This window comes from Dermacentor andersoni, chromosome 9, assembly GCF_023375885.2.
Source record: "Dermacentor andersoni chromosome 9, qqDerAnde1_hic_scaffold, whole genome shotgun sequence".
In the NCBI taxonomy this organism is placed as follows: domain Eukaryota; kingdom Metazoa; phylum Arthropoda; class Arachnida; order Ixodida; family Ixodidae; genus Dermacentor; species Dermacentor andersoni.
Genome location: NC_092822.1, coordinates 40,297,354 through 40,318,730, shown reverse-complemented (window position 1 = coordinate 40,318,730; position 21,377 = coordinate 40,297,354). Strand labels below are relative to the sequence as shown.

Sequence of the window (21,377 nt, the reverse complement as noted above, 5' to 3'; positions counted from 1 at the left end):
ATTCTTGTATCCTTTTGTCGTCCGGCCTCGAATAACAAGTCGCTGCCCGTTATTTTTTACAAAATGTTGTTTCTGCATTTGCCAACTTTGTAAACATCCATAAACATTATTTTTCTTTTGCATCCTCTGCTCAATATTTACCTTTTCTATTTTTTTCACTTTCGCTTTGATGACTCTGGGTTGTCTATTTACACTTTCAATTACCCTGTATACCGGTTGTCCCAGCTAACTTTAGCTAGAGCTTAATATATGCGGATATAACATAGCTGGACAAAACCAAGGTAATGTTGTTTGCCTTCGTTTGGAGATGCTCGAGTTATTTCTTCCACACTTCTTGCATCACCTCATATTTATTGAAGCCTCGGAGTGCTCTACGTTTCACTATATCTACTTTCCTCTTCCCCTTCATCCTCAGATATTCCTGGGGAGTTCTGGAGCAAGTCTTTCGAAGAAAGTTAATTGCAGCGCCACCTGCTGGTAAGTCATTGCACTTCAATGACACCACAAGGTAGAGTGAAAATTCTATAACAAGGTGCTCTGAATGTATACTTGAATGCGATCTAGTCAAGGTGTGCTTCTCAAGCAACTTCTTGTATTCTTAAAACATCTTGGAGCGTCGTTGAAGAGCAATTTGTTCTTTCGTCGCGAGGTGGCGTTGTGGCACACTCGGTAGCACGCACTGAATGGGCAAAGTTGTCAAGGTAGTCTGTAACTAACCACCGAGTAATTTGAATTTGGACAACTCGGAATCATCGCAAAGAAAGTACGAGAAGAAGATAAGAGTGGTCCAAGTGCACCCAGTTGAGAATTAACGTGACGAAAACTCTAGCTATATTCTTTTTTCACTCGAAACACACTTTTGTAAACGAAACACAAACATTACGCCTCGATGATGACGGGATCAATATTGTCAGCGAAATAATGAAGTCGGTGTTACCTCTCTCAGAGACGTTGTCTCAACAAGTTAGTAATGTCGGCGACGAGTTAAACCGTTTCGCTGGACTGATTAAAAGATACCGCTACATTTTGCAAACTAGCGGTAAACGTATTATATATCATGCTTTATTTTCATCTTTACTTAAGAGGAATCTTCAGTTTTCGCCCATTTTCAATGCCCCCTCTTCAAATACGTGTAAAACACAGAAAGGCGTTTCTGAGATGACCCGTTGGTCGATTTTAATGAAGTTTGTCGCATTTGAGAGGTAATGTCAAATTCTAGTGACCTCTGCAAGCGAAATTTCGGTTAAGAGCCAGAATGTTCTTACAGTCATTGCCAATAATCGGTAAGTTCGGTAGAAACACGACGTTCACAAATTCGTAGCTCTGCCCCTACTCCAGATACGTCAGCACTCTAAACTGTATCCGTAGAAACTCGGGATAAAACAAATTTTATGCATTAGTTTGTATCTTACATAAATTTGTTACAATATTTACACGAGTTTTGCCATAGTTTTACTCACATATTATTGTTGTGTTGAAGGGTCATGTATCACGAACAATTTTGTCCACTTTAGATCTACTATTAATGCAATTTTCATGACTGTAGTGTCGTTCTTCATTGGTGAGTTACAGAGGTGCCAACTTGATAGCATCTCTTCCTGAAAATTTGCGATCTTAAACAACTGTTTTCAAACCATTTTCTCCCTATACAAAAAATCAGCCTGCGCTAGATTCGAACTTTTTGTTTTGTATGCAACTAATCACATTTGCTGCAGTAGTTGCCGGGAAAAAATTAATGATTTACCATGTATTTCGAAGGAAGCCCCCGATCTAAAAGTTCCTGCCAACAACTGCTACCTAGACTGGAGCACGCCTTGAATATAAAAAAAAAGATGCATGGTGAGGTTGTTGGAATGTCAAACGTGCGTGGTTTTCCCCATTGCAAATGTCCCTATGCGTCTCACTATTTTTCTGTCTTTCGAATGTTGAAGACCTAATCTATCTAATTTTTTCGCCTGCCCTGCGCCACTTATCGTTTACCGATAAAAAGAAAACAACCATTACGTTTGCTTGTTTAATACAGACTACAGACATTTCAAGCACAACATTCGAAAGTAGGTTGCCTAACATTCATGGATATGCCGCACAACATACAGTAACCAATCGATATGGTTCCTGATAGCACTTATGCTGTACGTGGCATAAATTCCTAAACTAATGTCTAAGCGATCATTTTTGTACACATTTTTTATGCGATCATTTTGAGTCGTAGCGCGATCTTTCAGGCTATCATTTTTATGCGTTTGTCGCACTCGCGCTTATCTATAGTGTTTCCGTCATGCGGGTTCCTTTGCAGTGTTGTATTGGTGACCAGTTTAATTTTTTGGTGCCATGCATTAGTAAATTTTAAACGTTTAGTTTTTTTTCTGGGTTCAAGCTCCGTCGCACTCGCCGCCGAACTATATGGGGGCCGGAGCTTCGTCAAGCTGTAATATGCAGCTTTTACTCAGTAACTCCATGTTTATGTTTCGAAAAAATAACATTCATTCGTTCGTTCATTGATTCACTAATTCATTCAGAAATAGCGATGGTAATCGGAATGCGGAGGCTGGAAAGAAGTAAAGTCCGTGCAGGTTTACAACGCCGGCAAAAAAAAAAGGAAAAAATCAGGAGCAGGAATTTGTACGATAACACACACACAATGGCTCCTGTGTGAGTATATACGTGTGCCTTTTCCGTTCGTGTCCATTTCGCGCTTTTTAACGTTCTTATGTATCGACAACGTGCCCAAAATGCCACTCTGGTGAACTTTATTTCTTGTACAAGGGGCTCTTTCCTGAATCTGCTTCATGATCCGTGTGCTCCTGTAGCACAGTTGCCGCTTCAGAGTAGCGCCTGTGTATGTTTGCTCACGCTTCTTAAATGCGAGGTAATTCTTTGCAAACCTTTGCCACTTCTACAATATCTATCTATCTATCTATCTATCTATCTATCTATCTATCTATCTATCTATCTATCTATCTATCTATCTATCTATCTATCTATCTATCTATCTATCTATCTATCTATCTATCTATCTATCTATCTATCTATCTATCTATCTATCTATCTATCTATCTATCTATCTATCTATCTATCTATCTATCTATCTATCTATCTATCTATCTAACTAACTAACTAACTAACTAACCCGCCTTGGTTGCTCAGTGGCTATGGTGTTGGGCTGCTGAGCACGAGGTCGCGGGATTGAATCTCCGCCACGGCGGCCGCATTTCGATGGGGCAAAATGCGAAAACACCTGTGTACTTAAATTTAGGTGCACCTTGAAGAACCCCAGGTGGTCGAAATTTCCAGAATCTTCCACTGCGACATGCCTCAAAATCAGAAATTGGTTTTGGCACGTAAAGCCCCATAATTTAATTTTTTTTATCTATCTATCTATCTATCTATCTATCTATCTATCTATCTATCTATCTATCTATCTATCTATCTATCTATCTATCTATCTATCTATCTATCTATCTATCTATCTATCCGCCTACGTCTTGGTGCTCTCATGGTCATTTCGTTAACTTGGTAGGCACCAAAATTGGCATAGATGACAAGATTGTCTGACGAACTTAAAGGGTCGATGAAGACATAAATATCATAACATGTGTGACACAATGTTAAAGTTGCTAAAATCCAGCGCCCCCAAGCAGCGCTGCCTTTCTTGTGTTGCTGCTGCGCCATGCCTAGCGGGCAAGATATAAGTGGCGGCAGTAATCGCATTCGGGAGAATAAAAAAACATGCGAGTTCGTTACTACTAGGCGTGCTTGGCCTGTTTCTTCGGTGGCTGCGCTTCGCGGGTCAACATGGTTGACATTCACTGAGCCGTACGCCATTGTATCAAGTGGCGATGAGGTGAAAAGTTTCAAGTGAGTACGTTCCCGCACGGCTCGTCCACCCGTTCAACATGCCAAATTTCGGCAGTCTCGAGCCATTCGAGGGGGGAGGAAAGGACTGGCCTTGCCATGTGGACCGACTCGAAGCATATTTTGCGGCGAACGATATCGCCGAAGACAAGCAAACGCCCGTAGTTATCAGTTGTTGCGGGCAGAAGAGGTATGCGTTACTTCGCAATTTGGTAGAATCCGACAAGCCGAGTTACAAAACCCTCCAACAGATTCTCTTGGTTCTTGGAAACTACTATTGGCCGAAGCCGTCTGCAGTAGTGCAGCGTTTCCGTTTCAACTCCCGAGTTTGCGCGGAAGGCGAATCTATCAGCGGTTTCATTGCAGCGCTGAAAAGCCTCTCTGAGCATTGCAACTTCTGTGCCGAACTAGAAAACATGATACGCGACCGTACTGTGGGTAGGGAGAACAACGCAGACATTCAAACAAGATGCTGGAAAATGCGGACCTCATTTTCCAGGATGCCTTGCAGACAGCCCTAGCAATGGAAGCAGCAAAAAAGGATGCCGGGGAGATTGCACAAGGTAACGCTAACGGTACGCTTTCGACCTACCGCGTGTCGGCAGGATCCGTGGCCGTCACCTGCTATGCAAGTGCATCCTATGCAAGTGCATCCTTGCATCCGAATGCAAGCATGTGAAGACCGTCTGCAGTTGCTGCCATAAGCAGGGTCATCTGGCGAAAGTTTGCAACACGAAACGAAAGGACAGCCAAGCCTGAAGCAGCAGTTCTCACAAGCAGCGTTCGTCCACTGCACGAAGCTCGCAGTCGTCAAGCAACCGCCTTCGCCTGCACACTATAAAAGATGAAGATGCCGCTACAGCTCCGCCTTCAGAAGTCTACGACGTGTGGCAAATTAACTACGCCAAACCGCCTCCGCCTTTCACCGTCACCGTTGACGTTTGCAGCAAGCCGCTCCGTATGGAAATGGACACGGGAGCAAGCATCTCCGTCATTGCCAAGTCGCAACTTCTGCAGCTTCTGCCTTCGGTTAATGTGCAGCCGTCGTAAGTGCTTCTAGGAAGCTATTCCCGGGAACTGGAACAAGTTAAAGGCAAGGCTGATATCCTTGTGAAGTTTCAAGGCAAGGAGGTGGATCTATCCATTTTCTTACCGGGGACAGTTCACCTACTCTGCTAGGATACAACTGGATGCGCGAGCTGGGCATCGGCCTCTCCAATGTTGAAGTAAATATACATGCACTTTCTGACATCAAACGCCTAGTCCAAGACTTCACAGAGGTGTTCAAAGACGGTCTTGGTACGTTCAAAGGTGCTAAAGCATCATTACATGTTCCTTCTGATGCCCCACCCCGGTTCTTCAAGCCACGCCTTCTGCCATATGCCTTGACAGATGGAGTCACACAAGAAATACAACGATTAAGAAGAGGTGTCATCCTTGTTCCAGTGATAGCATCAAGGTGGGCTGCATCTATTGTTCCTGTGGTAAAAAAGGATGGGCGCATCAAAATCAGTGGAGATTTTAGTGTCACAATTAACCCAGTAGCGACAGTGGACCAATATCGAATTCCAAGAATTGAGAACCTATGGACTGTCCTTGCAGGAGGTGAGAAATTCACCAAATTGGATTTGCGCGACGCGTATCAGCAGGTAGTTCTTGATGATGCCACCGTAGAGTACGTCACAATTTCGACAAACATGGGGTTGTTTCAGTACACCCACTTGCCTTTTGGAGCGTCGTGAGCTCCTGCTATATTTCAACGCGAGATGGAGAACTTGCTGAGAGGACTACAATATGTGGCCGTCTATTTCGACGACATTCTTGTCACAGGTTCTAATGATACTGAGCATTTCAACAACCTTCGTGCTGTGCTTCCCAAGCTTCAAGAATCTGGCATCAAAGTGAAATTCGAAAAGTGCCATTTCTTCGTGCCACAAGTGGAGTATCTTGGGCACATCATCAGCAAGGAAGGCCTTTCCCCGAACGCATACAAGGTGGCTGCCATTCTGCATGCCCCTGTGCCAAAAGAAATGAAAGAACTTCAGAATTTCTTGGGACTTGTCAATCTTTATCGGCGTTTTTTTTGCCTAATCTTTCTGCGTTCTCTTGTTTGTGATGGAAAGAAATGCGAGGGGGGGGCAGGATCAGCAAAAAGCATTCACAGCCTGCAAGCACCTGGTGGCCTCAGCTCCAGTTCTCGTACATTTCCACCCTGATAGGCCTGTGTGTCTCAGCTGGGACGCATCACCTTATGACATAGGTGCAGTTCTGCCCCACAAAGAGGCTGATGGCCGAGAACATCCCATTGCTGTTGCCTGACGGAGCTTGTCAAAAGCAGAACCAAATTACAGTCAACTTGACAGGGAGGCCCTGGCACTCGTGTAGATCGGTTCCACCAGTACTTGTGGGACATACCGTTTGAAGCATACACCGACCACAAGCCACTTTTCGGACTGCTGGGTGCCAACAAACCTGTCCCTGTTCAAGCACCACCAAGTTTAGTCAGGTGGGCTCTCAAGCTGTCCGTGTACAAGTACGCACTTGTATACAAGCCTGGAAGAGAGCTTGGCCATGTTGATGCTCTTAGCAGACTGCCACTACCTAACGACAGCACCACATTGCCTGACCCTGCCAAGATTTTCATGTTCATGTTCTCAACTCGAAACGGAATACGCCGCATGCTTGTGCCACCGTATCACGCCGCCTCGAGCGGTGCAACTGAACGAGGGGCACATACCCTAAAGAACAAGCTCAAGAAGTCTGGCTCTGGCAACTTCAAAGCACAGATTTCCCGGTTCTTATTTCATTATCGGACAACCACACATGAACTAACTGGTCGGCCACCATGTGAGCTCCTAATGGGGAGAGTGCTCAAGACTCCTTTGGATGTCCTGCGGCCTAGCCTACAAGCATCGATGCTTTTAAAACAACTGAAACAGAAGTTGAATGCTGACAGAGGGTCACGGCAGGCTCAGTTACTCCAACCAGGAGACAAAGTGATTGCGAGAAACTTCCCCACAGGTGCACCATGGGTACCTGCCAGTGTTTAGGATGTCAATCTACCGTCGGCCCATGTCCTTAGTCAAGACGGTTCGACATGGAGCCGGCACAATGACCACTAGAGCCTTGCGCGGACAGCGCCATTTCGTTCTGCTGGCGCAGAAGCTTTTCCTCAACTGGAGCAGCCACCCATCCATTCTCCAGCTGTGTCGGATGTGCTTCATGAGAAAGAACCAGCCATACATCTCCCAGCTGCACTCGACGTGCTACATGAAGAACAATCGCCTGGAAGAGTGTCTGGAAGTAGCTGTGCCGTGGACAACCCTGTCATGGCTGCACCTCGCGCTCCAAAGTTGCGGCCTAGCACAAGAACTCGAAAACCAGTGATCAAGTACTCCCCGTAGCATATATCTTAAGAAGGGAGGAGTGATACAATGTTAAAGTTGCTGAAATGCAGCGCCGCCAAGCAGCGCTGCCTTTTTTGTGTTGCTGCTGCGCCATGCATAGCGGACAAGATATAAGGGGCAGCAGTAGTCGCGTTCGGGCGAATAAAAAAGCATTTGAGTTCGTTAGTACTAGGCGTGCTTGACCTGTTTCTTCGGTGGCTGCGCTTCGCGGGCCAACATGATTCACATTCACTGAGCGATACGCAATTGTATCAATGCGTGCGTCATTTAGGTCATGAGAGAGCCGCGTACGTCTTGGTGCTCTCATGGTTGTTTCGTTAACTTTGTATGTACCGAAATTGGCATAGTATGACAACAGTGCATGACGAATATTAATTATAGGTCATGATATAATTGTCATGACGTGCATGTCATGTAGCTCATTCAACAGCCGCCTACGTCTTGGTATGTACCAAAATTCGCATAGTATAACAAGAATATATGACGAACATAAATGATAGGTCATGACATGAATATCATGACACGTTTGTCATGTAGGTCATGAAACAGCCGCCCACGTCTTGTTGCTCTCATGATCGTTTTGTTAACTTAGTGTGTACCAAAATTGGCGTAGTATGACAAGAGTGTCTGACGAACTTAAGTTATCGATCACTGCATGGATATCATGACATGTGTGTCGTGTAGGTCATGAACAGCCGCTTACGTCTTGGTATCTACCAAAATTGGCATAGTATGACAAGCGTGTATGACGAATATTATTGATAGATAATGACATGAATGTCATGAGATGCCTGTCATGTAGGTCATGAAACAGCCGCTTACCTCTTGGTGCTCTCGTGGTCGTTTCGTTAACATGGTCGGCTCCTCGCACACTGCTTCGCATAACAGCGATTCCCACAGGGCGTGGGATCTGCCGGCTTGTTAACGTGCTTATGCGAATGAACATGAAGGTCACGTCATTTGCAATGCAAAAACTTCGTTCAAAAATTAAGTGCATTCAGAGATCAATATTCCTCAGCGTTATGTTTAATTTTCTACATTCCCTTCACCAACCTTGCAAGGTTTTGCAACAGCCGCGTTAGTTTCGCGTATTTAGCCTAAGAAAACATGTCTGAATTCAGTTATGTTGTACTAATAATGAGAAAATCTGTGGCACATTATTCAACTCACTTGATGAAAGGAATAAATTCAGTTGAAATCAGTAACGAGTTCCACTATAGCTATAGTATCCAAGATAATTTTGAAAACAAATTATATAACTTCATTGCTGCGGTCTTAATAAATTGTTTTATTGCTCAAAGAAAGCGTTTAAAATTTGTCTCATATTCATCTCTACAATAATATCTCCAAAGGTAAGGCACTGTGACTACCTCGGCCCCTGCATGGGCTTGAACCCATGCAGGGGCCGAGGTTGAACATAACCTGAGCTTGAAGTTCCCCTCAAGAAATTCGAAGTATTAATAACACAGTAACTACGCTGACCTAGCTGAGCTTCCTAGTGTCGCAGAGACGGAAGAAGTGGGACATGGGTTTGTGCAGGGGGCAAATGGCATCATTTTCCCCACAGACCGAGGGGTGCCGCTAACGTGCACTAATCGATGACGTGGATCGCTACTGCGCAGTGGCCTGCCCACTTCTGCTTTCCCGTAGGCCGACAGCTGCCACTGACTCAAAATCCTCTTCGAGCTGCAGTTTTTACAGTGTGAAGTTTTGCGAAATTGCGAATACCTTAGCTGGGCCTATTACAGGCCCGGCTACTGAAGCCTGACCCGAACAAGCTCCTAGACCCCCGTTGAAACTTGCCTACCCCGTTCCAAGCCCGGCGTGCGGGCCAGGTCGGTTACGGCTTTCGGGTAAGCATGGGCCCGTGCAGCACTGTAACGGCAATTACCGTTACAGGCCTCCAAGGGCAAGATACGGCCCGCGGGCCGTATTTTTTCCGCCCCTGCTCTAAGACATCAAATTAGAATGTACGTAAGCGCATGAACATTTCCATCTGCATCAGACGCACGTACATATCTGTGGACGTCACTTGCGCTGCATTCTTTTTCATAAAAGCGAAGCCAAGCCTAATACAACAGGCACTCACTTTTGCCAAAAGCACTAAAATGCGTGTGTCCTCTTCACAATTTTACTTTGCTTTCTTTTTACTGGCAGTCGAGGTCTCGGTCCGCGCTTGGTATCTCGCCTTTCTTTCTTGTCGCATCCTCATATGCAAATATCCACAGGGAAATGGGGCTGTTTTTGCTTGATAGAATCCGGGAGCAAAAGCGCACTTTTTCAGAACTCAGTAAGCGCGATGTCGGAGCTGCGTACATAAATGCGTTCCTATCTTGAATAAACGCTAATTCCCTCACTTCCAACCCGTTAACGTGGTGGCAGCGGTGGGACCATGGAACAACGGAACACAACAAACCGGACGGCGTCGCGCCGGTGCTCCAGAAAAGCGTGCGCAGAAGCGCGGATTTTGTGCGGCTGATGTTAGCGGACGACGCGAGCAGACGACCAGAGCAGACGACGCTAGCAGACGACGCCACCGCAGCAGGAGCAGCAGCAGCAGCAGGCTACCGGCGTCGCCGGTGCAGACGATCGCTCGCGCGCGCGCGCCGGCGCGGCACGCCGCCGGTTGCAGACGGCAGCAAAGCGGCGGCAGACGACAGAGACGCGTCCGGCGCGTGCTGCCGGCGCCGAGCGATGGCGCTGGCGTTGAGTTGTCGGAATTTTTTTTTTCTTTACTCGCTGCCACCGAATCCAATGCATGCGCCGCTGTGTTTAGAGTGAGCGCGGACGGGCGCGCCGGCGGTGTGCGCAGCGTTGATCCGGGTACAGAACTACGACGCAAGTGACGTCTCCGCCTGTTGCTACTTATCCGCTTCCGAAGCAGCCAACCGGTGAGTGGTACCACTGCGCTGTTTCCCCTTCTCCCCTTTCTCCCCCGCTTTAGCACGCATCGCTGCGTTTGAAATCAAAAATATTTCACACGTTCTACTATTTCGTCCACCAAAGTCTGTATTTTGGGTTTAAAGTCCTACGAATAACGGGGTTCGAAATGGTGAGGGGATCTTAGCGCTTCGTTGTCAGCCACCTAGCAGCACGTCCGCGTTTTGCTCAATCTTAGACAACAACAACAACATTCTTGACACGTGCCTGTTCTTCATATCAGGAATTCTTAGTGCCTTTTTGTGTTTCTCCAATTTTCTTGAAGGGTCACGCTCTTTTCTTTGTTGAGTGGGTAAAGGGTGAGGTGAAACCGCTCATATTTCAAACTGCAATGCGCAGCTCTGTTTCTAAAGTGCCCAACATTGATAGTATGAAGTATGCCTTCTTAAATCAGGTGTTAAAAACGGGGCAGTGAAAGTTTGAGGCTTTGCTTTGAATGTTTGACAGCGCGAATGTTTCGTTTCCGCAAACTAAGTCTTCCCAACGTCGATCACAGATAGAAAACACCGGCATGCCGATACTAAATTTACTTCTCTGGTGTTAGTCTGAAAGCAAGGGCGGGAAGCGATATGTCATTGAAATATTATATGGCATAATATAATTGGAAAGTTTATCTCGGTAGTAATCCGGTTATAACAGCATTTACCCGTCTTAGTTTACTGCGACAGCAGTTAAAGGCTCGAGACCGTGTGTGCTTTGTCCTCGATCCCAAAGTGTGCGAAGTTGAATGTTATTCATAATAATTTGAAATCTTCAATTTCGATGCACAACTTTCAATTTGACAAACGCCACTATATATCAAATGCAAGGTTGTGTTCTGTCATACCGTGTTTGATCAAATTTTATTTTAAACCGAACGCTATGCGGTATGCGGTCAGACGCTTTCGCCAAATTAACGGGGATTCCTAACAACGTTGCTATGCCTAAATCACCCCAAGATATACATTTACAATGAAGTTGAGGAACCTATCCAGACGGATGCTTGATAACTCCCTACTGGCAAACGATAGTTATTTCACGAGCCTATGAAGCTTTTATGTTTGTTTTAGTACAACATCGAATTGCATGCTGGCTGACTCGTTTGGAATGCTAGGCGTGAAAGACATGGACATGACAGGAACGAAAATAACACAAGCGCCAACTGTGAAATGGCAGGTTCAACAGGGGAGGAAAATCACTTATTTAATTGAAAGGTCTCAAAGTGGTGGTCACAAAAACTTCATGCGCCTGCTCTGAACAAGGCAGCGTCAATTGATCTATCATATGCACATGTATTCTCGACAGATATCAGGTCAGGCACGACAGTTCTTTACGGATGATAATGGCAATTGGCCTGTAGTTACCAAAATCACTTGTGTTTCATATTTTATAAAGCACAACTTTTGCTTTTTGCGTGGCTGGTGAAAATGTCATGGTTTCTGGACAAAACTTGATGGGATTTGGTTTACAGAATACCGCAGTGTATTCAAAGACCAAACGGGCGGATAAAAATTATTGTCCGCGCATGTGAAACACATTGAACCACTAAAGGACATGTGGGGAGGGAAAATGAAAACTGTGACTTGTACAACCTAGTACAGCATGAAATTTCGTTTGTGTACCCGAAGAAAAGCGTTCCAATGGCACCTAAGCATAGGTTATGTGCAGTTAAGACATCAAAAATAGCTCTACACAGTTTGCTGCCCCTACATTAAATTTGTCGGATCGTCATTAAAAACTGAAGAGGGCCGTCTAGCACGACTAAATGCAGTACCTCATCGCACTGCACAACCGCTGACTTGGCAGCCGAGCTGTTTCGAATGTTATGGCAACCTGTAAAACAGCCAGTATTACACAGATGCCCATGTTTTACTAATTTAGCATCCGAGTGAACATTTCCACTCGAGATTGGTGTGTTCACCCTCGTCGGAAACTGTTTGAAAGATCATTGTTTTTCGAGTCAGATATGGTGACATGCCGAGATGTTTTTGTCATATGACGAAACACTATGTGAAGACCAAGCTTTCCATCGTGAAAGCGTCCCGTTCGGATTTATAATTTTTGTATGTCTCGAAATCGCGATAACAGGCCAGAAAAGGATTGCAGGGCGAACGGGCACCTGATTAAAATCGCATGAGATGCTTTCTTTAAAAGAAAATTTCTGCATAATTTGTGTTTCCCAGATTACGGCAAGAAAAACTGTTGTTGAACCTACGTGATAGGCATGTCATGCAGAACAGATGGCGCATGAGCTCCTGCACTAAAATGTCAATAAAGGCAAAACCTAGATCTTCATTGTTGTTGTTGTGTTCTCTTGGTCATTATGAGTAACCTTATCAACATGGTTGTTATCCGCAAAAACTGAGTCAGGAAACCAAACCTTTTCCCATATTAGGTCAAGAAAAGCTATTGTTGACCGTACGTCAATAGGCATGTCATGTCATGTAAATAAAAGCCAAAGCTAGATCTTAACTGTTCTTATGTTTTCTTGGTCAACCTATCTTATACCTAGAGATACCAGGCGATTTAATTGGACATCGTAGTTCTTCAGTATAATAGCTCCTCACACTTCATGTCATTATTTAAGCCATCTCTACATTGAACTCACCAAATAGTTTCACAGCTAGGGTTATGCATAATCAGTGTTTTCTAAAATATGTCTTATTTGTTGTTGTTTCCCGGATACGGGCAGACATTTCTTTGTATATCGAAGGCTGTCTTGTGTTCTTTGAATGGTGTTCCTTCTTAACGGGAAGCGTTTTAAATATCACGTAATTTCTGAAGAAGTAGCAAGTACGACCTTTGCCAGTGTCAGCTTCTTCAGAATATGTCACCTCACGGTATAGAAGACTAGATTTCTTCAATAAATTTTCAAGAGCAACGATTATAATACGTTGAACTAAGTTAGTATGGATTTATTTCTTTGGTTCCCTTGTCCTGGAGAATAAATAACCGTGCCATGTGTCCCCCCCCCCCCCCCCTGTATCTGGGGTGCGTGGTACGTCTCAAGCCAGCGCTTCTGCTGGCTTTTTTCCGCCATGCTTCTAGCACCCTCGAACGGTGATGAATGAAAAAATTGATTGATCAACTGATTTATTGATTGATTCATTATTCGATCGATTCACTGATGGAAACGCTTGAAAGGCGCACTTATGCTCCAGCATCTAAATGTGGAATGTATGACATAAAGACGTAGTGTTTACGCCTTTAACATAAAGCCCTAAAGGCTAGTAACGAATACTTTGAGCAGCGTTTTCGAATTCAACTTCGTGTGAGTTGGCAAGTGACCGGCAACTCTGAAGTCACGACTTAGCAACAGAACGTTCAAATTGGCAGCGTTAACAGCAAGAGACAACCTCTCTATGATGGTATCACTACTATAATGACACCATACCCAGGTGGGAATGTAAACGAAAAGTTATAACTCAATCAATTCCAAAAATAAACCAATTGCATTTCTCAGTGGCCAGTAGAACCCAGAGTAAGCGGTGGGACTAGCTGTTGCATAAACTACCGCGGTGTCTGCCGACAAATAACACAGATCCTGCAATAACTCTCATTCAAACTTGCCAGCATGCTCACGCCACCACCCACAGTGTGTGGCTTACTTGCAAACGCCGAGAATGACGGGAAATAAAAGCCATCGTTTTGGCCATGAAGAGCAGATACCGCAGCTAATTTTTTTTCAGAAAACCCAAAAATGTCACACTTACAGTTCACCAATATTTTATTGATGCGAAAATATATGGCACATGAGGCAGAAAAGTGCCCGTTGTCAGCAACGAGTGATACCGAAAAATAAATGAGACGTCACCAGCGTCTTGTATGACGTCAGTAGTAATACAGAAGATAGTAAATGGTATAGCAACGTTAATTAGTAGTAATTATTGGTAATCACTGTGGATCAATTTAAAATAAAGTGAATTAAGGGGAATTAGAGTGAAGAGTAAATTAAAGTTAGATCAAGTTCTAGCAAGGTAACTTATGGTGGAGAAAAGTGAATTTGCTTAGTGGCTATGGTGTTGGGCTGTTCAGCACGAGGTCACATGATCGAATCCCGGACATGGCGGCCGCATTTCGATGGGGGCGAAATGCGAAAACACCAGTGTACTTAGATTTAGGTGCACGTTAAAGAACCCCAGGTGGTCGAAATTTCCGGAGTCCCCCACTACGGCGTGCCTCATAGTGAGAAAGTGTTTTTGGCACGTAAAACCCCGTAATTTAATTTTAATTTAGTAAATGAATTAAGGTGAAGTAAAGGGAATGAAGGTGTATTAAAGTGGATTAGGGCGGATTAAGATTGGTACAAATTAGAGCAAGTTATATTAAGGTGGATGAAAGGGAATGAAGGTGGATTGAGGTTGGTACAAATTGGAGCAAGGTGTATTAAGGTGCATTAATGCAAAGTTCTGAAGGACAGGTGACAATTAATGACGTCACATATCATGGACGTAACCAATTAGACAAGTCATTATGCTTTCGCATTCAAATCACGTAACGGTACTTAAGTGACTGTCAATTTTGCGATAGTAAATATATGGACAGTACAGCCGAATGTTTTACCGTCGGCGTTGCCGCGAGCTTTCATCTATATTTCGGTAGATGTAAGCTATATATATCATACCATGCTATATGACGTGCGATATATGTGGGTTATATTGCCACACCATTCTATCACCAAAAGTGTTCGTACGAAGTCTTGCATTCTTGACAATGTTATTCAATAACTTTGAGGTTTTTAGCGCACGAAAAGGGACGAGAGACAGAGGCAAGACGCGGACACTGCGCTAACTTCCAACAATTGTTTTATTCTACGAAGCCGTACACATATATATATATAGGTAACAGACAACAGCGTACGCATGCGCATATGTACTGGTTTCTAATCAAATGAGACAGCAACGAGACATGTGTAATGGAAAGATACGATGATATCAAAGATGAAAAAGCGACAATGCATAGCCAAAAAAATTTTTGTAATTGCAAGACTAAAATGTCATCTCCATCAGGCCACCCTCTGTGTCACGTTTAAAAAATCAAAATCATATTTTTTTTTGAAAGATCGATTGAAGGCGCGCTAACACAAGCGTTCCCCAAACTAGCGACCTTCGCCGCTTCAATAATCTCACGTGTTGTTTGCGCTGGGCTTTTTCCTGTCAGTTATTCCTCTGAATTTTCAGTATGGCAGCCCGCAAACAAATGTCGTGAAACAAAACATCGACAGGGAATGCCTTTAATATTTAATCTTCTAAGACCTAATTATTGAAAGTGGGTAACGTAACCGGGCTGAAACCTGAGAATGATGTACGTTTATTGGCGCGGCTGTGCACTACATCCAGGGTCGGCCCAGAAAAAGGTTTGAAACGTGTCCGACACGGAAAAGTGGTGGTAAAGTCGCTAATAAAGACGTTGGCTTTATTTAATAAACATAAATTAGATTCTCCGGTGGCAGGATTCAAACAGAGGACCCCTAGCATAAATGATCGTTTTCGATTTACTTACTTTACGTTTACTTCTATTCATGCTGCCACTACAGCTAGCTACGAGCTTAGTGGCTATGGCGTTGGGCTGCTGAGCACGAGGTCGCGGGATGGAATCCCGGCCATGGCGGCCGCATTTCGATGGGGGCGAAATGCGAAAACACCCGTGTACTTATATTTAGGTGCATGTTAAAGAACCCCAGGTTGTCCAAATTTCCGGAGTCTCCACTACGGCGTGCCTCATAATCCGATCGTGGTTATGGCGCATAATATCCAGTAATCTAATTTTTTAGCCTTAGACTCAGTGTAACAATCAAACATGTTGCTATCGCATTCATTGCTTCGCGCTTATGGCGAAACTGGACTTTTTTAATAATTACTGTATCTAAGGAGATGCTGGCTTCTGTAAGCGTGGCCCGTTACTATCTTCTCTGACATGAAAATATCGCTTAGATGATGATTATAACAGAACCAACAACTGGCATTTATTCAGTGAAATTTCGTGTTCACATAAGAGCACCTCAACGCCGATGCACCGATTTAACCACTTGCATGGCAGTGCACTACGGATCTTGGCAGAGCAATTGATCCCGGCTGGTTTTGAGAAGATTTCAACAACTGTTTCACACATGATACTCGTGTCAAAACCGCGATCAATTCAGCAAGTAAACCCGCGGAGCTCATCACAAATGTAGACTCAGGGTCTTCGCCGCCGGTGAACATTTTTTTCCCCGTTGGGATGCCAAGCACGTCGGAAGCTGTTATCGCGAAACCATTGTTTCGCCGTTCGGAAAAGCGACCTTGACCTGCACGTTTGCTTTTTAGAAATGTGCACGATCTCGTTGATCCCACCTGACAATTTTTTTTTCTTTGAGCCCCTTCAGTCAACGTGTTGACATTTGTGCAGGCGATTTGTTTTATTTTGGCAGTTTTGTCCACTACGGACCAGAAAAGGGAAACTCGCTAATTTATCTGCTGGTCTAGTGCACCGTCTGCCTGTCCAGCTTGTCTCCAGTACAAATCGCGGAGTGTCGTTATTTAGGATTACTTCAATAAGATCACTAACACGTTCGGCAAGCTATTCCACCTGCCGCGTTCAGTAAGCAACGGCGAAGAAGTCGTTTTCCGTTTCTGGTAATGCCTACTGCAAATGATCAAATTGTGTATGTGGTCAGAGGCGGGGATTCAAGTCATATTATGAAGAAACACGACGTGGCTGACTGCACAGTAAACCTAACTTCAGTTGATATTTCATTACGATGAGAGAGAGAAAGGGAGAAAGAGGCAGGAAGCGCGGTAGGCAGGTAATCTGGTTGTGCCCGGTAGACTAAACTGCACTGGGAAAGGGGAAAGTGAACTAGAAGTTGGGAAGTAGGAGAGAAGTTCACACTTTGCACGTGTACACACGCAATCAAGCGTCCATCGTTCACTTCATCAGAAGCGGTCATATAGGTGCTGGTCTTCAATGAACTCTCTTTGACGGCAACTTGAGTCACTAGGTATGCGCAATTAGGTGTGTGCCGCTCCTCAGTGAACGTCTATGACGCCAACTTGGGTGACTAGATATGTGCCACTGGGAATGTTGCACTTCTACTATGACGAAAGAGATCCGTTTCATTTCTCCGATGCTGAGCGGCATGAAACTCGTCACAAGCGTTCCTGAAGGAACAGCCACCCGACGCGTTACCACACGGCACCACAAATGCACTGGCTGTGTGCTGCTTTTCACGGAACGCATTTCACGCCAACGCTTTGCTTAACTGCGTCATGAATGCACTGGACATGTGTCGCTCTTCAATGACCCTCTCGCCGACTTGGATCGCTGTGTATGTGCCACTTAGCGTGCTGCAAGCGAGGTAACAATTCTAAGCGTTCAAAGGCACCGACGTGCCAAGCTTCCAGTCTCGGAGGCTACGCACGGGTTTCTCGGCAGTGCCACTAGATGACGCAGCGCGTCCAAAAAGAGGCGCTAGAGAGGATTCCGGTTTCCACACGACGCGTTTCTCGGCTTTCGAACGCGCCGGCGCGCCACGAATTTCGGAGGCCATACGTAATCTTCGCGGCGGCGGCGCTCTCTGGCGCCATGTTCTTAGGTTTAAGCGCGAAAGAGGAGTCCGTTTGAAGCACACGCCTCATAAATAACCTCTTTCGACCGTGACAATACGTTGTGTCGCAATATAGATTCAATCCTAACGCATTACCGTCGACAGCCATCATGAGATGGGGTCTGTCGCATTTTTGCCTTAGCGGGTTGTGCCAGTCTATATTCGACCAATCCACTTTTCGCGACTCGGGTATTGCAGGTCACAAGCTTAAGTCTGACCATACTGCCCAAAGGGGAGTCAACCTGGTCTTTACCTTCTTGTGTCTCTGCGTCCAACGCGGGCCATTGATGCCCAAAGGGCACGACCACCTGCTGCACGCTCTATTTCGGTTTCAGGGTCTGAGAAGGGGTGGTAGAGGTCCGCTGCCTTAATCGCCTCAATCTCCTGCACCTATGAGACCGTGATGATCGTTCTAAGCAATCTTTCAAGCCTCTTTGGATGTGCTAGTTGGAATGTCAATGTGAACCTTCAACTTTTGTGGCCCGAATAAATCGGACGGTCTTCCTCCCAGCGAGCACCGGTCAGAGCCTATGTGAAATGTGGTCCGCCGACGCACGTGAAACACTATGTGCTGTGAGAGAGAGTGTGTGTGACTGCGAAGAATAAAAGACGCCATTTTCAGCAACCCTTTCGGGAGAACGGCGCAGCGCATTGGGGAAGGTAACGTAGGCAGATGAGATAACGTAGGTCGAGGCGGTCGCAGAGGCAAAGCTGTGAGAAATGGACGGGGGTAAGGAGGACGTAGAACACACGTAGGCGCTTCTTTCCGTCCAGGTCCAACGATGTTTTAGATGAAAAATATTTAACTACCAACTACCTTTTTACCCAAATTTGGCAATCTTGGAATTAACTCTTTTTAGGGGCCACAAGTATGACTCAGATATCCACCAGTGCCGCCATGACGCCCAACTTTAGCCATATACCTCCCGCCCCATAAGCCAATCGGCACTAAAACGAAACTTCCAGCCCGGATTCAAATTCGCTCCAAACGCGTTTTTTTTTTCTTCCCTGGCACGTGCTGCGTTATTTTTTACAGTCGGTTTTCGTTTGGGAGAGCAGACGTCCGGCATCTTCCTAATGTCAAAAGGCTTTCCCTTCTGGCCGTGCAGCCATTTTACTAATTACTTCGTGTTCAGAGACGAAGCGTGTGACTAGGTATTCACCACGTATCACTGTCCCCGGGCAGCGATATGTGATGTGCTCTGAAATTCATTTGATGAGGCAGACGCAGGGCAAAATTATCGACAAATAGCAGGCGGTAAAGTCTCAATACCTAATCACGCCTTATTGCCGAAATTTAAGAGCAGTGTCGATATGAGGTATCTGATATAAGAGAGGGGGGGAATAAGATTTGCGTCAGCCAGCCGTCCTTATTTTTTTTAGTCTGATGCATCGTTTTGGAATATGTGGGAGGCGGCGCAAGAGGTTGCCACCCTAGTCACTTAAGCCGGCCAGCCATGGTGTCGTGGGATCGCTGGGGCGGCCGATACGCGGCCGCTTAGATATAGCGCCAGCCTGTTCTTGTCTTGTCTTGTCTTGTATCCCAGACAGTGGCGCTTGCCCTATTCTCGCGCTACGTGCTCGTGATCCGTTTTCTTCTTCATCGGCTCTGGAGTCGATAGTCGTTATGCTACAATGTAATCAAATGTAGTCGGCACCGATATGATTATTAGTTACTTTCTTTGCAACGCAGAAGTTAAAAATCTTATTTTAAGATTATGCAGGGTGTGTTTGTTTGTTTTTATAGATGTCATGGAAATTTTTAATGTCGGCTGTTTTGCATAAAGCGCATTTCTGCTCTATGAGCTTAATTACAAGGAGAGGCCGACAATTGCGCGAAAGATCGGAAAGCATAATCGTGAGATCACAAATGTTCGCTGATTAACTTATTTACTAGCTATTGTACGGGACAAATAAAATTTACAAATTGTAACCAGTCTTTCGCCAAGGCGTATTAACTTGGAATGAATTGTGAGGATGACTGCAGTTTCGCTATATTATATTAATTCCCAAACAAAGTGTGTGATGAAATGCATTGGTTTTCCAGTTAATTTGCGCTACAATTCGCACAAATTTCAGATTACTTGGTAAAGAAGGGGAAACAGCACATTTTGTCGAAAGATCGCTGGCTCATTTCACGAAACTGGTATCATCCTCAGAACTCGTTTCAATTGGATGTGTCCCACAAACTCACCGGCTGCAATTCCTAAATTGCAATTTGTGCCCTAAAGTCAGTAGCAGATGTTGATCGGTTAAGTCGTATTCATTGGGCAGTTATGCATCTCGATTACTTGTGCATCCAATATCTGTGCTTCAAGCCGAGGATTAGCATTGTGCTATCTGCCGCAGGAGATTTTGAATATATCTGTAAACTCTAGTCAACAACCGTAAAAAAAAAAAAAAACGCTGGGCCATCCATTCCCATATAAAGGCATCGTTTAATCTATATAATTATAACTTGATAGATTTTAGTGTTTTCGTATCTGTGACTCACTGCTGCCTTGATTTCTTGCTTTGTCGTAGTAGTACGATGGAAGTATCATGAATTTCCTTTTTTTTTAATATACGAACAAGATGTGGTTGTTGTCGAGTGCCAGGTCAAAGTCCCAAATCCTTGTTGGCATGACAGTTTCTGGTCTTTACGGAATACTCGTATTTCCCATAACCCCCGCGAATATAGCAGTGGCTTGCACACTGTTTGAAACTATGTCTCTGACAACTTCTTCCAATTACAATGCTTCCTCGTAACGATAGACACAGCTTTGTAAAACAGTTCGTGTCTCTACAGCACATCGATATCGTATTTCTCGTTCACTTAATTGCACGCGGAACTCCGTAACCGGCGTGTGTTTTCGACTCCGTTGCCGCTGATTCGTTACGCAACTAAGACGACTGCGAAGCGCACCGTGGACTCTGCGAACGAACATCGGCAGGGGTTCTGTAACAAATCGGAAAGGCTGGCTAACAAGGTGTGTTTCCAGCTCTGCCGCTCTCCACGGATGCAGTGAATTTCGATGCGTTTTCTTGCGTAAGGTCGCAAGTCAGGTCGCCCACGTTTCTCGTTAACGAAGGACAGTATAACGACCCTTTGTGCCGTTTGATAATTTGGGCGCTTCAGCTAAGTCCTGAAGCCTAGCGGCATTAAAATCGTATTGCGATGATGTCGCAGTTGCTTCGTTAGCAGTCAGGCTCATACTAAATTCGCTGAATGATCACCATCCCCCCATTCCTCCCGTGCTGCTATCTTCTCATGCGTTCTTTAAAAAGTTTGATAGCACCACGCATATGATGGTTTTGCTGAGCTTTCACTATTCTTCTATGGTAAGAAAGCAGTCATAAACTACGCCTCAAGGAATAATGCCCAGGTATTTATATCATGCAATAAATACCGGCACAATTACGTAAGCTATAGTGTGAGAGGAACACTTACAAGCGCAGCACACAGGCAATATTGATGTTTCGTTTTCAAGAAATTCACGCCTGACTTTGTTTCTCTAATCTAGTTGTGCACTTTCGATTCCATAAGACGATTCTTATAAGCAGTGTATTCCGAGGCTCATTGTTCATATCCTAATTAGTTTTCGTTGTTGCTGTTTTCTTTCTTTTTTTTT

General features: G+C 44.8%; 1 protein-coding gene across 2 annotated transcripts in view; it reads left to right on the top strand.

Annotated features, from left to right (window-relative positions):
- The first annotated feature begins 431 nt into the window (after nt 1-431).
- Nucleotides 432-21,377, top strand: part of LOC126527712 (beta-1,3-galactosyltransferase 5-like) — a 155,899-nt gene continuing 134,953 nt past the window's right edge. The window contains exon 1 of one of the 2 annotated variants that reach the window (XM_055068897.2): nt 432-477. The gene's annotated coding sequence lies outside the window, so the exon portion shown is untranslated. Of the gene's footprint in view, nt 478-9,892; nt 10,154-21,377 lie in introns of those variants that run through there. The other variant, XM_050175586.3, reaches the window with a different exon arrangement.